Genomic DNA, 21,516 nt, shown 5'->3' with positions numbered 1-21,516 from the left:
CATGATAAAATTGGTCATGTGTGGGACTCCAGCATTAGCATTTTTTCAAAGCTCCCCAAGTGATTCTAAAGTGCAGCCAAGTTTGAGAACCCACGATCATAAAACTGGTTTGGAGGCGATTAATAAGCAATTAACTCCCCATGCTCACTCAACACCCAATCCTGACACACTCTTAAACACACACATATACTCTCTTCTCCCTAATATTTCTTGATAATATCTTCCTAGTTCTTGATTCTTATCTCTGTGACCTCTATGACTCTGACTTTGAATTCTTTGAATTTCGCATCCATTTTAAATACTGTAACTACCTAGAATTAGATCTTAGTTTCCACTAGTGGACTCTGCCACTGCTTACTTCTCTAGCACTTACTTTCTCCTATTGTCTCAGACAGGAATTTTCTGCTGGAGCCTAAACTGGAATTTAAGCACCCCCATGGATCACACAGCCAGCTTGAAAGCCCAGTGTGGAGAGGACAGAAGGGGGTTGTATGTGGCACTCAATACACAGGACCATGACTATCTTTACAAAAATAAAACTACCCTGTAGATTAGAGGACAAAAGACAACTAACTCCCTGGAATTATTTTCTTACAATAATACTATGCAAACTTTGCTACAAAAACAGGATTAACTGGTGAACTCAACCATCCACTAAAAATGGCTACCAAGAAATACTAAGAATTTTAACCATGAGCTTAGGTTACTATCTTATCATTAAAATTTAGTGTATAAAATAATGTTTGGTTACTTTATCACAAAGAGAGCTTCATACATAGTTTCATGTTTTTGGCAAATTCTGGTAAAGTGAATAATTCCAAAAGCTCAGTATTATATTTGGGAACAGTTCCCTGGTGACATATTACATGATAGCACCACATACCACCTCTGATTCAGTGTTTATGACCAGTGCACTCAAAATAAATAGCTTCATATCAAACCTTGCATCACAGCTGGGAGCCAAATTAGACTGAAGGGCAACTTGCAAGAATCTAGTTATGTATTCCTCCCAATCCCCTACTAAAACTGCCTTTATTGTTTTAATCCACATAATAGTTTCCATCATTATAAATTTATCAACCAGATTATTATTCATATGCATGCCATGCATAATTATAATTAATTTGCTGAAGGCTCCTTTTGCTGCTTCTATTAATGCTGGTCATATGGCTTTAAACAAATCAGTAAGAAGAGAGAAAACTTAAACTAGTAAAGTATAGTAAACTAGACCAATAAAGTGCATCACTCAAATGACACTCCCGGATAGTGTCAGAGAGACAACTGACTGGCATTCTGAGCATCAGCACTGAATTAAAAGTTTGGTGAACCTACTGCTGTGTGATTTTTGCCATGTTCCCTCTTCAGATCAATTTCTACTAATACATCACCAGATCACAATAAGAAATACAAGGGCTACAATATGGCAATAAAAGCACAACATGCTCTGTAAATTATTATTCCCAAGCAATTTAATTAGGTTTTTCAATTAAAACAAGAGGAAGTTTCATTTTCAGTTAAATAAACAACCCTAACTCTCCCCCATCCAGCAAACACAAAGCAACAACAAAACATATCTCAAGTTATTAGAAGTCCATTCTGTCTAAATAAAATATAATTATGTGTTGGAAGAAATCTGAATAACTCACCCATTTTCTCTTTCCTGCTTGCTTTCACTGTAACATAAAACTCTCAAATAATTGTGGAGGGAAAAACCAACTATACCCTAAAGTATCTGCAGGGGAGATCTTTGATAATTTATTGAAGACACTTTTGAGAGTGGATAGGCTTTGAGCATAAAAACCAATTTAAAAAAATCTCTAATACTTTGAAGGGGGAAAAAAGTGAAGGCTGTTTGGGGATATTAAGCAACAGAGTATTTCTGAACAATAGTCTTCCGTTTCTGAAGGAGAACCACAGGGGAGTACATTGCATTGTAGCCCCAAGCAGTTTTAGTGGTTGTTTGAATTGAAACATCCCCTGTAAAAATGTTTCCTTGCATTGAAAATAAAATATAAATGGTACAAGTTCCTCAGAAATACACAGGAATCTTCAGGTAACAGTTTTGGGGATTTGTTTGTTTGCTTTTGGTATGTATATTTTCACAACTGGTCAGAATCTTTGAACATTCTTCCCTCTGATACTATGAACCAATGTTGTTTATAAAAGGGCTACCATCCATCCCTGTTTTTTGCCCATTATTTTTAACTAGAGGCCCAGTGCACAAAATTCACAAACTAATGGCTGGGGAAGGGGGTCCCCTCAGTCCAGCCTGCACCCTCTTGCAGTCTGGGAGCCCTTGGGGGATGTCCAACTGATGGCTTAGGCCTGCTCCCTGGACAGACATCCTTAGTGCAGCTGTGGAGGCAGGAGAGGCTCCCGCCACTGCTGCTGCTCTCGCCAGCCCTGAGCCCAGCTTCTGGCTGAGCGATGCTCTCCCTGTGGGAGTGCACTAATCACCAGGGGGCAGCTCCTGCATTGAGTGGGATCAGGCTGAAAATGGCTCTCTGACATCCCCCAAGTGGTCCCGGATTGCGAGAGGGTGCAGGCCAGGCTGAGGGACCCCACTGGTGCACAATCGGGGCCGGGGAGGGATGTGGGATGTTGGCCGGCCGGGGAGGGACCACTGGAGGGCTCCAGGGTGTGTCTGACCCATCTCGCTCAGTCCTGATAGGCCAGACGCCAGCAGTAAGTTAACCTACCAGTCAGAGTGTCTGCCCCCTGGTGGTCAGTGCACATCATAGTGAGCAGTTGAGTGGCCTTAGCATATCATTAGCATATTATGCTTTGATTGGTTGAACAGACGACCAGACGACTGGACACTTAGCATATTAGGCTTTTATTATATAGGATATCCCTTTCCCCTTGCACTATTAAAAGTGTCTTGGATTACAAAAAAAATGATGTGGTGACTCTATTTATAGGAATCTCAAATTAATTTTAATAAGGAACAAAAACCACTCTTATCCTATATAATATAGGCATAATATGCAAATTGACTGTATGGCAGAATGACCAGTTGGCAGAAAGCAGGGCCAGTGAGCAGGTGGCGCCAGGCCAGCCAAGGCGCATGCCAGCTGGCAGAGGGAGGGGATGGCAGTGGGGGGGGGGGTGGCGGTGACCAGCTGCGGTGCAGGGATGATGGGGGGGGACGGGGCTGGCCACTCGCTGGCCAGAGTTGTCCCCTGATTGGCCCACCTGGTCGCCTCCCACAGAGGAGACCCCCTGAGGACTCTTGGACTGTGAGAGTGCACAGGCTGGGTGGAGGGACCCCCCCCCACCCCCGAGTGCACAAATTTTCATGCACCATGCCCCTAGTATCTTTGTAAGCTCCTGGGATTTTTATCTGCTCTGTTCACTGATGTATCCAGAATCTTGAACAGTTTCTGACACATAGGATGTTTATAAAAAATACCTAATTAATTACTAAATAAACCCCTAGAAAGGAAAGACTAAAATGTGGTCCAAAGAGTATCACCCTCCACTAGAAAGTAGCTTGTGAATGCCCTTTAATTACAAGTCAGAAAGTAACATTTTAGATAATGATTTGAAAAACTAGTTGCATATCAGAAATTACAATAATATATTAACAATAATCAGAAGAACTTAAAATATCTTTTTCCTTTTAGAATAAATTAATAATTTTTTTACTAATCAAAATTTGTCTGTCCACATGTTTAAATTAAGACAATTTTTTTAGAGCAGTTTAAGCTTCACAGCAAAAGTGAGCAAAACAGACCAAGACTTCCCATATGTACCCTGTCCCTTATACATGCATAGCTGCCCATCTAGCAACATCCCCTTTAGAGTGGTTCGTGTTACAACTGATGAGGTCATCATAAGCCCCTAAGGTCTACAGTTTACATGACAGATCACAAATGTATACTGACGTGTGTCTATCATTATGGTATCATATAGCCTTCTCACTGACCTAAAAACCCTCTGTTCCTCCTTCCCCCACGCCAACCCCAGGCAACCACTCTAGAGTTTTGCCTTTTCCAGACTATCATACACTGTAATTGGAATCATACAGTATGCAGCTATTTCACATCGGCTTTTTTCGCTTGGTAATGTGCATTTAATTTTTTTTTTCCATTGCTTATGAGCTCATTTCCTTTTAGAAGTGAATAATAGTCTATTGTCTGGAAGTACCACAGTTTATTTATCACTCTTCCCACAGTGACACTCCAAAGGACAGCCTTTGTCATTGCCATTCACTTCCTCTTCTTCACAGAGGTTTGCATGTCAATAATGTTTTCATATATGATGTCATGACTTGGAAGAACATCACAGATATTCCCAATCTTGCCTAAACCCTCCAATGCAGCGACAAGGTTCAAACTGTCACTGTAGATTGTAGGGCAGGAAATGGGCCTCAGGAGGGCAGCCTGCTGAGTCCTGGCTTCTTCTGCTTCTAACTGGTGCTCTTCTTCCCACTGTTGCTTCCTTTCATCCATTCTCCGCCAAGCAGCTGAAGTAAAAGTTATAAGCAAAGCTTTTATCACGGAATTTCCTAGTTTAAAACCCTAAAGCAGCTTGCTTTCCATTTTACTTTTGACACATCTGCAGTATTTGAGCATGGCTAAAGATTTCATTTGATCTGGCCTCTGATCATCATATGTCTCTCATTCTATGTTACTCTCCCTCATACTAACCCTACCCTCTTTCAACACAGCTCTTCATGGTCTCCTATTCTTCCCTTTTAACCTTTTGCACTCGGATGTCGAGATTAAAATTACTCTTTGAATGTATCAATAATTTGAAATATAAAAAAAATCCAAATAAATAAGTTTGTATGAAAAGAAACTCCAGTTTTTTATTCTACTGCCGTGCTTTGTAAAATCTGGGGTATTAAAAAAATTAAATCCCGAGTAGAATAAAGGAATCGAGAAAAAAGCAAGGGAGTGCAAAGGGTTAAAGAACCACTCTTGACCAAACTTTTCACTGATGCATGTTGTCCTTTGTGTCTTAGCATTACTGTGACAGAGAACACCATCACTCCGAACCCAAGGCAGGTATTCCTAACACAGTGACTTGGAATAACCTTTATTTTCCATCGTTGATCTTACCAAAATGCGTAATTGCTTGCTGTTAGTTGTATGTGTTGAGCTAAAAGTCTTAAATGAAGATAAACTTTAAACCTTCTAAAAGTAGACACTAGCTCTGTTCAACTTATCACTATGGTAGCCCTTGTACCGTGAATATAATAGGAGATTAATACATATTAGCTAAATAAATAAATTAATGAATTTGCCACTGTAAGACATAAAACAACTCAATATTTGATTATTGAGCAGGGCGGATATTCACTTTTGAGCCAGGATAATATATGATGAATTTTGAAAAAAATCATAAGCCACACTACTGGCATTTTATATACATTAGGGAAAATTGGCATCTAAAGCAACATCAAAAATCAAAAGCAAAAATTTGACCAGCATTTTAATGAGGCATACATTTGCATGCATTTTGCATTTCATAAAATGAATTCTAAGGTATGAAATAAGTCCAACAAAATGAATATAGTCCAAATATGTTGTACATTAGCATACATTTAAATATCATGAAAATTGACCAATTTTGTACCTTTCTAGTTTCTTAAAAAGTGTTGCATGGTGAATTTCAACTCACTACCCCAATAAATTTCAAATGAAACTTTTCTGCATGATAAAGTAACAAACAAAACCAAGGACTAATACAATCTCTACAGGATATCTACCATAAAGATCATATATATGTAAATCCTTGAGAAACATTACTATTAATTCTAGAGAGAATTTGCTGTGGTCTCTAATTTCATGTTTAAAAATTCAACAGAGCATAGTTTAGGTGAATTTAAATTAAAATTGAAGCTGGTGTATGCAAAAATAATTTTTAAAAAGACCATCATTCAATTTAATATGAAAAAGCTATGATTAGCCATGCCACACTATGTACATTACTGACCCCTCTACTGAAAGATTTATATCTATCTATATCTATCTATCTATCTATCTATCTATCTACATATCAATCCATCTATCTGCACAAACATTGTAAAGATACAGAAAACATATAATTTTCTTAAATGAACCTCTAAGTTGGCAAAAAACAGAAGTTCATTCAAAATAAAAAAACAAAATACTAAGCCAATAAAGAAACCCAGAGGGGGAGAAAGCTATATTCTAAAGTCCTTGTCTTGAGATCATAGCTAAATCTCTTACATTTGATCTTCACTTTTCAAATTCTAATGGACTTGAGAGATAAACAACAAGGCCCCTGTTCATTCAAGGTGAGTGGTGAAGGACTCAGGAATGTCAAGTGGCGTGCCCAAATGCACAGAAATAATCTATGGCCCAGTTTACCCAACAGTAGACTTAGTTCAAGACAACCAAACTACAATTCATCCACATACCATTTTGTATCCCTGTGATAATTCCTTTAGCTCTCCATCCTCAGAGAAAACATATTGGGCAGATCTTAAAAGTCACATTTTACAGATAAGAAAACTGAAGCTTAGATGTAGGGATAATTAGTTATCTATATAAAAAAAATGTAAAAGTAAATACAAATAGATCCTTCAATAAACAAACACAAGGATTTTCTATGTAAGAGATTTACTGGGAGAAACACCTGGATGTGAAAAAGATAAAAGGGTTGGGCGAGATAGAGAGAAACATCAAACTGTGATGCAGGTCTAATCCCTGGGAGGGAAAATGAAGTAAGACAAAGCTTGGAAGGAAGAGTCCCAGACTGAAGTTCAATTTTTAAAAAATTTGGCCAGGTCAACAGGGCAGCCTTAAGCCAAAGTGAGAGGTGTTTGCTATGTCACAGGAATGTGCCTTACTATCCCTGCCATGCTAATTCATTAGGCAGCGTGTCCTCAGCACCAATGCAGTGGACTCAGTATGCTGTCCCTTAACTACACTCCTCAAGGCAGGGTAGTTGAGTGGCATATTTTCATGATCACCACATACCCTGACCTCACACCACACACAGAAGTCATTGCATGGTTGGTTGAAATAATAAATAAATAAATAAATAAATAAATAAATAAATAAAGCTTAGAAGGCAATATAGAAAATACCTTTCTAGCTTTGGAGTAGGAAAGATTTTATTAAATAAGGCACACAAAATACTAGCCATATAGAACACTGATAAATTTTAAGAATTTGTGTTTCTCAATAGATGCTGTAAATGAGTGAAATAACATGCCACATATTAAGTGAGCTAAGATATTTGCAACACATATAACCATTAAGAGGTAGCACCCAGAACCAATTAAAATAATGATTTCTAGGAGTCTTAAAAGGGTTTTTTTCACAAAGGGGAGGTTCATATGCCCAATAGTCATATGATAAGATAGGCCAACAATTTAATAATCAGGAAACCGTAAATCAAAACCATGTGATAAGGTTACAAACCCAGCAGGTTGGTAAACAAAATACTGAAAGTAAAATCTGTCAAATAAAAAAAATAGGAAGTTCCAATGCTAATGGAATAATAAATTGGTATACCTGTCTTGGAAAGAGTTAAGCATTAATTCACTATGAAGTTATAGATGCACTCAAGGTATCATGCGGCAAATCTACTTCAGGTAGATATCCACAGGCCAAGAGACACAAGTGGGGAAGTACAGAGTAGCTTCTTTTCTGAAGATGCAAACCCTGGGGTATGGAAGGGTAGCATTGCCGGGGACAGTAGAATACCCAAATAATAAATAAATAGTGGTATATTGATGTCATTAAGCATTGTACAAAAAAGAAAATAAATGAACTAAAGCTATATATTCAACACAGATCAATCCTAAAAACATATTAAGCAAAATAATTAAGTCACAGAACAAGAAGTTAACATGCTCTTTATTGAAGCAAACCAAAAGTGCACTGTATTACGAAGGGATTCATATATGCAGGGTAACACTATAAAGAAAAACAGAGGACTTAACACAAAAATGTATTACTTCTGGGGCGGGGGGCGGTTGGAAGGAGGGAGCTGCAAAATGGAGGGAGGGATGTGCACGTTTTTTTCTAAAAGGTTAATGAATATACTCCAGTGTTTGTTTTTTCTTTCCAAAATGTAGATGTGTTTTATATTGCTATTTCTGTATATATCTCACATAATTAATAGTCGTTTTATTGTATATTTACAATACAAAGTAAAACTCAGAGACAGTGAGTAACTTATTCCAGGTCAAACAGCAGATAAGGAATGATGAAATTAAAATGCTATGTGTGCTTTTTTTTCTCCCCATAAATTGTCAATACATTAATTTTCTCCTAAATCTACATAATTCTAACCTCTTTACCAGTACAGTCTTCACTTGGAATGCATATCTTCGTCCTTTGAAACTTGTTTCCAATCTCAAATTTATTTTCTTTCCATGTTTGGCAAGCACATCACAGAGACCCTCAGAGGAGAGCCCTCATTTCTAACATCCCCATCGCTACTTTCTGTTTTCCCAATATGTACATAAATCTGTCTCTTTCACCTTCGGCAGATTCTAAACTGTATTCTTTCTCCTCTCCTTTTTATAGACCAACAAAAATTAAGGGGCAGAGAAGAAAAAGAAAAAAAAACACATGCCAGTCCCTCCGCTATAACACTCGCCCTCCCAACTCCCTCCTCTTCTTACCTTTCAAGTAGCCAACTCAAAATTAACCTGCAGTAATTTTGCTCACATTGATTGAATACTAAATTATGTACCAAATGCTTTGGATTAACTTTCCCATTGAACACTTACAGGCTGTCAGATACATGTTTTACAGATGGGGAGTGGCGAATTTGAGGCAGTGAGATTCAGGAACGTGTCCAAGGTGCCCTGGTTGGTAGATGGTGAAGCCACATAGAAGACAGGCAGCCTGCCTCCAGTGCTGCCTCTCAGTGAATCTAAGCACACCCTCTTTCCCACAGCACCTTCCTCCAGCTGCTCCCTCCAGGCTCCATCTCCTTGGGTTGAAATTTCTTCCTAGAGGCTCCCATACCACCCAGCGGATGCATCAGTCGTAAGTGCAAAGCATAAAGGTTGAGGGCCTGGGGGCAGGAGACAGATTGCTTAGAATAAAAACCGTTCTTTTCTATCTGCTTGATATATTTGCTGCGTTTTCAGATAAACTTACTAACTATCTATAAAACGGGAGTAAAGCATTACTTCAGGGCTATGGTGAGTTTTAAATGACATACCAGCACGTGGATGCTGTTTAAAACATAGTGGATGTTCAGTGCTCTCTCAGTTATTTTTGTCATTCAGAAATGTAATGGTCTTTCCACTGTTAATTGCTACCTTGACAAAGGATGAACCAACAAATATGGGTTACTTATGTGGGGGGCGTGCCGCCTTCATTCAGAATGTATTCCTTCTCATGCCAGGTCCTGAACGGGGGGGAGGAGGGCAGAATGCACTCCTGCTATCCCTGTGCCTTGGAGATCACAGGAACTCACAGTTCTGTAACTGCCTGCATTTCCAGGAGGACTGGAAGCGTGTGGAAGGCAAAAGAATCAAAACTGTTGTTGTTTCTCTTAGAGTGAAGATGAGTTCTGCACCCATTTTGTATCTCTTTATCTTTGCAGGTTCCTCTGTTGGGACAGATGAGATTCTGGCTGGAGGGGAAAATAAAATCAAGTAATTCCCTGGAAGTTTGTTGACTGATCTTCTGCTCTTCAAGGTTTTGGAAAGTATATTTAAGTTCTCATTAGACTGCAATTGAAGATAGAGTGCTATATGCCAGGTAGGGCAGGTCTCTAATAAAGAGTGACCCTAGAAGGACCATAAAAACCAAGATGGCTTTATTGATAAAGTAATCAATGCAGTTTTTAAAAAATACATATTTTATTGATTTTTTTACAGAGAGGAAGGGAGAGGGATAGAGAGTTAGAAACATCGATGAGAAACATCCATCAGCTGCCTTCTGCACACCCCCCCACTGGGGATGTGCCCGCAACTAAGGTACATGCCCTTGACTGGAATCGAACCTGGAACCCTTCAGTCCGCAGGTTGACACTCTATCCACTGAGCCAAACCGGTTAGGGCTTTGCAGTTTTATATAACAAGTCCAGCACACCTCCATAATTCAAGGGTGTCAGAAGCAAGTAAGTTATTCAGATAATATCTAAGTCATGATATTTGTCATTGGAAAATTCTTGTTAATTGAATTATTTATAGGCTATTTAATAAACTCCCACTATTTTAGAGATTAATCACTTCCCCAGCTTTAACTATTTGAGGCATCTCCTCAATTAAACCTTTTTATGCTATTCAGCCTTAACTTTTGCTTAGAAGAGAAACACCTTGTTTCCAACATATTGTGTCACTTCTTAAGTGCAATCTCATTTATATTAATTTTTTAATATTCAGAACTAATATTTTAAAATACTTAATAGTAACAAAAGATCAGCTGAAATTCACATATATGATAAGATCTTTCAAGGAAATTTGGTTATAGATTACTGTAGTCCAAAACCATGTTTTTCAGAGTAATTTAATATGTGGAACCATTAGCCTTGAGAAAATTATCTTTGTGTGTGTTGGTTTTATTATTTATAAAATTAAAGCTATACTATCTACCTTATAGATATGTAGTAGTGAATGAATGAATTGAATGTGTAAAGGCACTGGAATATTCTTAGGTCACAATTGCCTTCAATCGAAGCATACTTTAAAATTCATCACCCCTCTTTGTACCCACACCCACGTGACTTTGCAGATCTGCCCTTTACGTGCAGTATGGCCATGTGAGTTGCTTCAGCCTACAGATGGTACAGAAGTCTCCCTATGTGGCATAACATGTTCATAAGCAGTTGGGCTTGTCATCACCAGGAGAAAAGCTAGCATTGTCTTGTCAGCCTCTTTAACCATATCTATTAAAAAATAGCACCATACAAGTGTATATTTAATTGCATTTGTAATAATGGTAAAAAAAATTGGAAATTAATGTTTATAATATCATAAAATATATGAATTTTTAGGATAAATTTAAGAAAACATGTGTAGGTGTATACTGAAAACCGTAAAATAGTTCCAAGTGAAATAAAAGTTAATCTAAATAAATGAGAGATATACCATGTACTTGAAATAGAAGACTCAATATTGTTGTGATGTTATTTTCTACCAAAATTTTCTATAGATTCAGGGTAAATGCCGCAAAGTCATTTTGTAGAATTTGACAAACTGGTGCAAAATTAATATAGAGATGCCAGGTGCCTGAAATAACCAAAATAATTCTGGTGGAAAAAAGAAGAACAAAATTAAAGGACTCTAACTACCAGATTTCAGATTGACCACAGTACTACATTAATTCAGACAATGTGAGCTGAAATAAGGTGGACATGCTGATCAATGAAATAGAAAAGAGAATGAAAATAAATTCACACAATATGATAAATTAATTTTGACAAGGTAACAGCATATTTCAATGGAGAAATGGAACTGGAAAACCTAGGTAAGTATTTGAAAATAAATAAGCATCATAATTTTTGCATGCAAAAAAGTTAACTGGAAATGGATTATAGACAGAAGAAAATATGTTTGACATTGCAAAAGCCAAAATTTCCCAGGTGGGACTAAAATACTACATTATGAAGAAAAAATTATGAATTGAATTTCATCAAAATTAAAAAAATCTAGTGGTCTGTGGGAGATGACACCAGATTTCAACCACGTGCATAAGGGACACATTCAACGGGAATATTCAGTGAGCGCCAAAGCTTTGCTGCACCAAGACCCGGCCCATAAACGTGTCTCCTGCACAGCAACTCTTCTTTATAGACAAAGAGAGCCCCCCCAGTGACACCAACAACAATCAAGACTTAACTACACAAAGGAGGACCAAGATGGAGGCATAGGGCGGAAGCCTGATTGCCTACCACAACAACTTTGAGACTACGACAAGAGAACAGAGCAGACACCATCCAAGACCACCATAGGGCTGGCTGAGTAGATGCTCTACAACTAGAATAAAAGAGGAGTATGTGGGATGATGCTGATGCCGGTGACCCAAAGACCACACTTTAAGAACTACGGCTCAGGCGACACAAAAGAACTATGGCTCAGGCGATACAACAGCGGCCTGGAACGTGCTCGGCGCAGTTCCCCCGGGGGTCTCCGGCTGAGGGGACGGCTCCACTGGCAGCCAAGCACGGACAGATGAGCCCCTATGAGACATGGGGTGGGAGACTCCGCGCTTGCTGACCTCCGAGTCCGTCAAGAATCTCAACGCCCCGGAAGCGGCCAGGTGCGCATGCTCGGCGACCGGCCACCGATGCAGACCCAAGGGCTGACGCAGCGACGCCAGACTGGCCCACCGCCATGCACCGGGTGCACCGGAGCTTCGCCGAGCCACCGCCCGACGAGTTCTGCAGCAGCCATACTGGAGCTCTGGAAGGATGGCCAGGGGAATTGCTGAGGGGGGATTGGCCGGCAGGAATTGGGATCGAGAAGACGGGGCCCCGCTGAGACCCGGGTGCGGGCGGGGTTGCGCGCCTCTGGGCTCGGGTGTGGTCACACGCCTCTGGGTATAAGTGAGGCCTCAAGTCCCTGGGTCTAGGTGAGGCCACATGCCCCTGGGTCCAGTTGAAGCCAGACTCCGGGTCCGGGTGAGGCCAAGTGCCCCTGGACCCGGATGACGCTGGATCCCGTGCCCGGGCGAGGCCAAGCGCCCCTGGGTCGGGGAGAGCCCACACACCCCTGGGTCCAGGCGAGACCATGTGTCCCTGGATCCGGGTGAGGCAGCGTGCACCTAGGCCCGGGTGAGCCCAAGTGGCCCTGGGTCTGGGAGAGGCCAAGCGTCCCTGGGTCCAGGTGAGACCATGCGTCCCTGGATCCGGATGAGGCCTCGTGCACCTAGGCCCGGGTGAGCCCAAGTGGCCCTGGGTCTGGGAGAGTCCAAACGTCCCTGGGTCCGGGTCAGACCATGTGTCCCTGGATCCGGATGAGGCCTCGTGCACCTAGGCCCGGGTGAGCCCAAGTGGCCCTGGGTCTGGGAGAGGCCAAGCGTCCCTGGGTCCGGGTGAGACCATGCGTCCCTGGATCCGGGTGAGGCCTCGTGCACCTAGGCCCGGGTGAGCCCAAGTGGCCCTGGGTCCGGGAGAGGCCAAGCGTCCCTGGGTCCGGGTGAGACCATGTGTCCCTGGATCCGGGTGAGGCCTCGTGCACCTAGGCCCGGGTGAGCCCAAGTGGCCCTGGGTCCGGGAGAGGCCAAGCATCCCTGGGTCCGGGTGAGACCATGTGTCCCAGGATCCGGGTGAGGCCTCGTGCACCTAGGCCCGGGTGAGCCCAAGTGGCCCTGGGTCTGGGAGAGGCCAAACATCCCTGGGTCCGGGTGAGACCATGTGTCCCTGGATCCGGGTGAGGCCTCGTGCACCTAGGCCCGGGTGAGCCCTAGTGGCCCTGGGTCGGGGAGAGGCCAAGCGTCCCTGGGTCCGGGTGAGACCATGTGTCCCTGGATCCGGGTGAGGCCTCGTGCACCTAGGCCCGGGTGAGCCCAAGTGGCCCTGGGTCTGGGAGAGGCCAAGCATCCCTGGGTCCGGGTGAGACCATGCGTCCCTGGATCCGGATGAGGCCTCGTGCACCTAGGCCCGGGTGAGCCCAAGTGGCCCTGGGTCTGGGAGAGGCCAAGCGTCCCTGGGTCCGGGTGAGACCATGCGTCCCTGGATCCGGGTGAGGCCTCGTGCACCTAGGCCCGGGTGAGCCCAAGTGGCCCTGGGTCCGGGAGAGGCCAAGCTTCCCTGGGTCCGGGTGAGACCATGTGTCCCTGGATCCGGGAGAGGCCTCGTGCACCTAGGCCCGGGTGAGCCCAAGTGGCCCTGGGTCCGGGAGAGGCCAAGCATCCCTGGGTCCGGGTGAGACCATGTGTCCCAGGATCTGGGTGAGGCCTCGTGCACCTAGGCCCGGGTGAGCCCAAGTGGCCCTGGGTCCGGGAGAGGCCAAGCATCCCTGGGTCCGGGTGAGACCATGTGTCCCAGGATCCGGGTGAGGCCTCGTGCACCTAGGCCCGGGTGAGCCCAAGTGGCCCTGGGTCTGGGAGAGGCCAAACATCCCTGGGTCCGGGTGAGACCATGTGTCCCTGGATCCGGGTGAGGCCTCGTGCACCTAGGCCCGGGTGAGCCCAAGTGGCCCTGGGTCGGGGAGAGGCCAAGCGTCCCTGGGTCCGGGCGAGACCATGTGTCCCTGGATCCGGGTGAGGCCTCGTGCACCTAGGCCCGGGTGAGCCCAAGTGGCCCTGGGTCTGGGAGAGGCCAAGCATCCCTGGGTCCGGGTGAGACCATGCGTCCCTGGATCCGGATGAGGCCTCGTGCACCTAGGCCCGGGTGAGCCCAAGTGGCCCTGGGTCGGGGAGAGGCCAAGCGTCCCTGAGTCCGGGTGAGACCATGCGTCCCTGGATCCGGGTGAGGCCTCGTGCACCTAGGCCCGGGTGAGCCCAAGTGGCCCTGGGTCTGGGAGAGGCCAAGCATCCCTGGGTCCGGGTGAGACCATGTGTCCCTGGATCCGGGTGAGGCCTCGTGCACCTAGGCCCGGGTGAGCCCAAGTGGCCCTGGGTCTGGGAGAGGCCAAGCATCCCTGGGTCCAGGTGAGACCATGTGTCCCAGGATCCGGGTGAGGCCTCGTGCACCTAGGCCCGGGTGAGCCCAAGTGGCCCTGGGTCTGGGAGAGGCCAAGCGTCCCTGGGTACGGGTGAAGCCAGATCCTGGGTCCGGGTGAGGCCGTGCGCCCCTGGATCCATCCGGGTGAGGCTGGGTCCCAGGCCCGGGTGAGACCACGAGCCCCTTGGGTATGGGTGAGGCCACGTGCCCCTTAGTCCGGGTGACGCCGTGCCCCTGGGTTCGGCTGAGACCAAACCAGAGGGAGTCGGACCTCCGTTACCACCATTTGTCCACCATCCAGAGCTGAGGGGTCAGTGCTGACATGTACACATAAGGAACTACTGGTCATCGAAATTGGGTCTCAAAAGAACTGTTGGTCCAGGGGGAAGCTCGCTACAGATTGATTCATTAGCCTGTCAGCATAAATATTATTGCTCGTCTCACATTCAGTTCTTATTAGTATATATCTAGTGACATATGATCTCGTTCATCTAGAGGAAATGATGAACAACATAGACTGAGGAACAAGAACAGAACCAGAAGCAAGGAGGCATCGATCGGACTATTGGGCCTCAGAGGGAGGATAGGGGAGGGTAGGGGGAGGGTGCGGGTAGGGGGAGAGTTCAACCAAAGGACCTGTATGCATGCATATAAGCCTATCCAACGGTTAAGTTCAACAGGGGATTGGGGCATGTGTGGGGAGAGGGGTGGGATGGGAATGGGGGGATGAGGACAAATATGTGACACCTTAATCAATAAAGAAATTAAAAAAAAAAAAAAAGATTTTCTGAAGAAAATGCATAGCAAACTTGACTACAAGCAAATTATATATATATATGTATTATATATATTCTCTATATATGTGTATATATAGAGAATATATAAAAAAACTGCTACAACTAAGAAAGAAGACAATTTAAAAATAAGCAAATAATTATATGATAACTTTCAATGATATATTAACAGATTATCATAAAGCTCAATATTTACTTACTAGAGGCCCAGTGCACAAAATTTGTGCATGGGAGGTGGAGGGGGTCCCTCAGCCCGGCCTGTTCCCTCTTGCAATCAGGGACCCCTTGGGGGATGTCCAGTAGGTTCTTCAGCTGTCAGGTCTAATTAGCATATTATACTTTTATTATTATAGATTAGAATAGTCAATTCCACTCTTAGGTATTTCCACAAGAGAAATAAAAATATATATTCAGAAAAAGACTTAAACATGTGTGTTTATAACAACTTTATTTACAATAGCCCTAAACTGAAAACGGTCCAAATCTTTTTATTAGCTGAAAATAAACAAATTGTGGTTTAAGGCAGACAATGGAATACTATGAAGGAATAAAAAGGGAACATATGACAGAATCAGATAACAATATAGATGAATCCCAAATAATTGTGCATAGTGAAATATTCAAGATGCAAAAAAGTTTATCTGAATATATCTTTTTTATAAAAATTTAAGAATAAACAATACTAATCTAAAGTGGCAGAAAGAAGCTATGTGGTTGCTGGAGGCCAGATTAGGGTTGGGAAGATCCTCCAAAAAAAAAAAAATGAAAAGGAAACTAGAGGGGATTAAAAATGTGCATTTTCAGTATATTTAATAATAAATTGTACCTCAAAATTATTAACAAATACACCACAATAAATTCAATAAAAATAAAATAATACAAAATAAAAAATAAACATCTTTTATATTTAAAAATATATATTCTTTACAAATAATAATAAATAATAATAATAATAATAACAACACTAACATATACTCTCTTTGCTTTGTGAGAAAAGGTTCCCCCAACCACAGGAGTAATAGTCTGAGAAAAGATAAGATAGTCCAATACAATTTTGTAGATAATTTCTTAAGAGATGGTGCCTAAAATTTCCCAGGTGGTATTAGACACTAAAATAGCAGCATTCTACAGCATTTTAAAAGGAAAATCAATGTTTGGCCAGTGGCTAATCACAGTTATTAATTTTAGGGGAATGGCCATCAATCACTGACTCCTGCCATCTCTGTATTCTCAGCACACGGAGGAAGTCAAATTCTCCTCGATAGGCTATCACAAAGTGATCATGTCCAATGAAGCCTGAGAAAGCGCGTTACATCACCATGTGGTAACATAAGTGGACTTATTTAATATTTATTATTTTATTTCCCACCATTATGAGTCAGTAGGTATTTGACATAGTGAAAGGGTACATTTCAGCTTTACAGTTCTACAAGCAAGCTTAGCACAAATGAAAACATGGATAGATGCCTTGAGAAAAAAAAAAACATCAGTGGAAAAAAATTTTTTTTCACTTCTTTGGAGGAAAGCAACAACAAAACAGCCAGAGATAAGATAGTTGTTTAGTGTACACAGAGATTATTATTTTCACAAAGAGTAGTGAAAAGAAAGTCATTTAAAAGAAGAATCAACAGAAGATTCTTCATTCAACAGAAGAATCAAGTTTTTAAAAATTCCATATTAAAAGAGTTTGTGAAAAAAATAGGGAACATTTCAGAATTTAAATAAATCTTGTCCTAACATCTTCAGGGGTAAGTAAATACTCAAGAAATTAAAATATTATCAATCATTAATTTCTCAACAGATCAACCAATGAAGTGAATTAATCAGTAAAAGGGTGGGAAATCAGAACAAATTTGGGAATTTAGATAAATTTTTTCTGATATCTTCAAGAGAAAATAGATCTCAAGAAACTAAGGTAGTTTGTTTTCACTTTAGCTTTGAGAAAAAGATGTGACTAAAATCTTTCAATATATGCTAAAAAGAAAAAAAAAGGTCAAAGTCCCGGAATATTTTTCTAAATGGATCCCTGGAAGAAAATATGGCCACTAAAGAGATGTTAAATTTATCATAAAAATAACTTTCTGCAATTCCCCAAAATAAGATGGATTTTTGTGATATATGTTGAACCAGAAAGGAGTTTAATTCCATAGAATTTGATAAATTGCTAGATCACATCATCACCCAATGTTGAAACCAACCCAGCATTTATATAATCAGGAAACCTTTTTATTGAAAGGTTTTCATGAATTAGAAGACTTTTAGTAGGGAGGCAAACATCATTGATATTTTTATGAGGATACTGGGCATCAAATTTTTTCTCTCCTTGTATAGCAAGTTGTGCCAACAGTTACTAATTAATCTGTCACTAGGTGTAACTAATGCTCATCATGGCTGTTGGATGCTGATTGCCTTCTAAGCCTCCCCTCAATGTCAGGTCAAGCAAAATTACGGTGGCAATGCAGCAAAACTAATTAGGCCACACTGACCTTAGCAGTGGGCAGTTCTCATCGATCTCAGCCCAAGCTGGTTAAAATTTTGAAAAATGAAAACGAAGTAGGAAAATATTTCTACTGCTACTAGCCCTTTATAATCACCTATTCATTCCGAGTGACATAAAATTAATGAATCCTCTACCAAAAGGGGCAACATTTAGAAAAGAAATGATAGGCAAATCCTTGCAGATGTACTGGTAAGTACATGTCTGTCTTGATCAGTTTGCGCTGCTATAACAAAATCCCATAGACTGGGTGGCTTAAACAAAAACACTTATCAATGAGCTATTTATACTAATTGCCTGTGCTAGCAGGTTCGGGGGTGAGGACCATCTTCCTGGTTTACATGCAGATAGTCAAGTTTTTGCTGTATCCTCACAAGACAGGGAGAAAAATGGTCTTTTTCATGTCTATTGTTGTAATGGAGCTAATCCCAATCATGAAGTGTCCACTCTCATAACCCAATTACCTCCCTGGCCTCACCTTCAAATGCCATCACTTTGGCCCTAGCTGGTTTGGCTCAGTGGATAGAGCATCGGCTTGTGTCCCAGGTTCGATTCCGGCCAAGGGCACACGCCCGGGTTGGGGGCTCGGTCCCCAGTGGGGGGCGTGCAGGAGGCAGCCAGACAATGATTCTCTCTCATCATTGATGTTTCTATCTCTCTCCCTCTCCCTTCCTCTCTGAAATCAATAAAAACATATTTTTTTAAAAAAAATGCCATCACTTTGGGGATGAGAGCTTCAACATATGAATTGCCGGGGGATACAAACATTCAGTCCAGAGTAATGTCAATTTCCCATTTAAATGGGTGCTGTGTTATTTAAAGTATTTTATTCACTTAAGTGAGATATTTTTAGTATAAATACTTTTTTATAAAGGAGGAATAGAAATGACATAGGGTCATTAACATGTCATACTCACATTAAAATGACAGTCTCAATTTAAAATAGTTTGAAATTGCATGCTTATTTCAACATTAAATATTAAATAGTTTTAAGATTCAATGTTTCCTAAGGTTTCCTGTTAAGAGAGAGAGAGAAGTATAAGATTTTGCTGCCAAACAAGTATTGACCAGTTTACATATTGATAACAAAGTATTTCATTCTCCACACCAGATTTCTGAGACATTTCGGTGGCAGTTCTCCTACTTAGTCACATTTGAGCAGAGTTAGTACTGGTATTTGTTTTATAAAATGTGCTTCTCTTGACTGTCATGTCATCAATACAGGCAGGTTTGGAGTAAGGTCAAATTTCTAATCAATTCACATTCATCCAATGGTGACTATAATATATAGAAATCCTGGTTGAAATACAAGGAAATAAAAAGCTAAAAATGTCTATCTATCTATTATCTATTATCTATCTATCTATCTATCTATCTATCTATATCTATCTATCTATCTATCATCTATATAACATCTATTATCTGTAATGCTTATATAGAGATAGGGAAAATGATATCATACAGTAGTAAATGAAGCTTTTCAGAAAATACACTCTAAATTTTTTAAAAATATATCTTATTGATTTTTTACAGAGAGGGAGAGAGACGGATAGAGAGTTAGAAACATCGATGAGAGAGAAACATCAATCAGCTACCTCTTGCATACCCCCTACTGGGGATGTGCCCACAACCAAGGTACATGCCCTTGACCGGAATCGAACCTGGGACCTTTCAGTCCAAAGGCCGACACTCTATCCACTAAGCCAAACCGGTTTCGGCTAAATTTTTATGTTATAGAATGTCTAACTATAAGCAGCGTGCTACAGATTACACTGTGACATGGAGCATTCAGCTTCAGAGGGCAGAAGGTTTGTTTCTGATTATTTATTAACAGCATCAGGTTTTAAGAAAAATTCATAAAGTTGTGTACTGTTGAAGTCTAACCCAAATACTAGGAGAGTAAATTATCTCTATAGAATGCCCTAGTGGTGCTTAGCCAGATAATAAAATGTACTCCATAATATCAGCCATGTATTATATGACATTAACAACTTTAAAAAGAAATCAACAGAGGAGAAATTAAAGTGAAAACATTGCAGGCACATGTACTCTATAGGCATTCCACATATAAAAAGGAATGATGTGTCCTAAATGTTCAGTGGTCGAAGAATGAAATGATAATGTTGGTATGAAGTGTTTGAAGCTAGATGCAGCCTTTAAAATAACTAATTATGTAGATTATGTAAAAACCTGAACAAAGTTATGCCAAGTGAAATGCAGAATTAAAAAATATAGTTCTATTAAGTTAGAGCTGCAAGTCAGTTCACTTACCTTTTCAAGTTTCCCTCAACTCCAATAATTGGTCACAAAGTCCTCTGGTTGAATTTTTAAAATATCTCTGGAATCTGATGTCTGTCTTTTTTTTTTTTTTTTTTTCATTTAACTGTATCACTTCCTTATTTTAAGAGCTCTTTTTCCTTTTTCCTGGATTGCGAAAATATCCAGGTCCTTCCTTTCACCAAATCATTCCCAATACCCCATTGAATGTCATTTTACAGCAACTTGCATCAAGGGGTAGAGTGCATTTCCCCAAGCATTCACTCTGGCTTTGCCTTTTGATTTTTTAACCAATAGAAAATAATATAACTGACATTTTCTAGCCTCAGGCAGCCTAGTAGTTTTCAGGTCTCTCTGAGTTCTGCCCCGTCACCATAAAACACACAGATGGAAGCCTGATGGATGAGAAGAGAGCCATGCAAACTACTCTCCACTCCCCACCCCGTCGTTCCAAACAAACTCACTCACATCTCAACAGCAGAGCCTCCTTGCTGAATCTGAAACTGACCACAGACAAATCAGAAGTCCCAGAGAGTCCAGAAGAGTCACCAACCTCAACCAACCATAGACTTGTGAGCTAAATAAAGAGTGTGTGTTTTTAAGCTATTCAATCTTGGTATGGTTTGCTATGCAACAATAGCTAATTGGTACAGTTATAATTACATTTTTCATCTTCAAAATTTCTGCAATGGATGCCAATCAAACATAAAACCAGACTTCTTTCACTCAGACAAAGCCATTCTTCCTTGAGCCTATTCAGCCCTACATCCATATAATTTGCCTTGTATTTAAGGAAAGATTGGATACTATATATAAGGCCCCAAACTGATAGGCTTACAAAATCCCCAATGTCTATGTTACTTATAACTTTTCAACATTCATCACACAATAAAACAGTAAAGACTCAAGAAAGAGGCCACTAGATTTAGGGTGCTGAGTCAATATGATATGAATTGAGCTGAGTCTGAGCTTTGTTGCAACTTGATTCAGATCACCACAGGCTTAAGATGATTTGAGGGGAGCATGAGACTTTAACGTCAGCAGATCTTGGAATCTAAGCACTGATAAAATTCAAGAAATCTCTTTTGTTTTATTGCCTACTCACCAGCTTTTCAAATTGTTTTAATGCTTAACCACCGGCATTTTGGGGGAGCCATGAAGTGATCTTGCTCTCCATGCTTGCCCCAACTTTCTGAGCCTTTGGAAGATGAATGGATGGATGCGGCTTGAAATGCCTTATCTCAGCATTGTGAAGGGCCTGCCTTGCTTTTGTAGAAGGGTCCACATGCCCAAAAGAAGTATCACTCAGATTTCCCTTTCTTCTCCCAGTCTTCATCGAAATACTGCTACTAGATGACAACCCGTGGGAAAGTGTCAACAGGTAATGCAGACTCA

The sequence above is a fragment of the Eptesicus fuscus genome, chromosome 15 (genome assembly GCF_027574615.1).
Source record: "Eptesicus fuscus isolate TK198812 chromosome 15, DD_ASM_mEF_20220401, whole genome shotgun sequence".
Lineage (NCBI taxonomy): Eukaryota > Metazoa > Chordata > Mammalia > Chiroptera > Vespertilionidae > Eptesicus > Eptesicus fuscus.
This window is presented reverse-complemented; position numbering follows the sequence as displayed.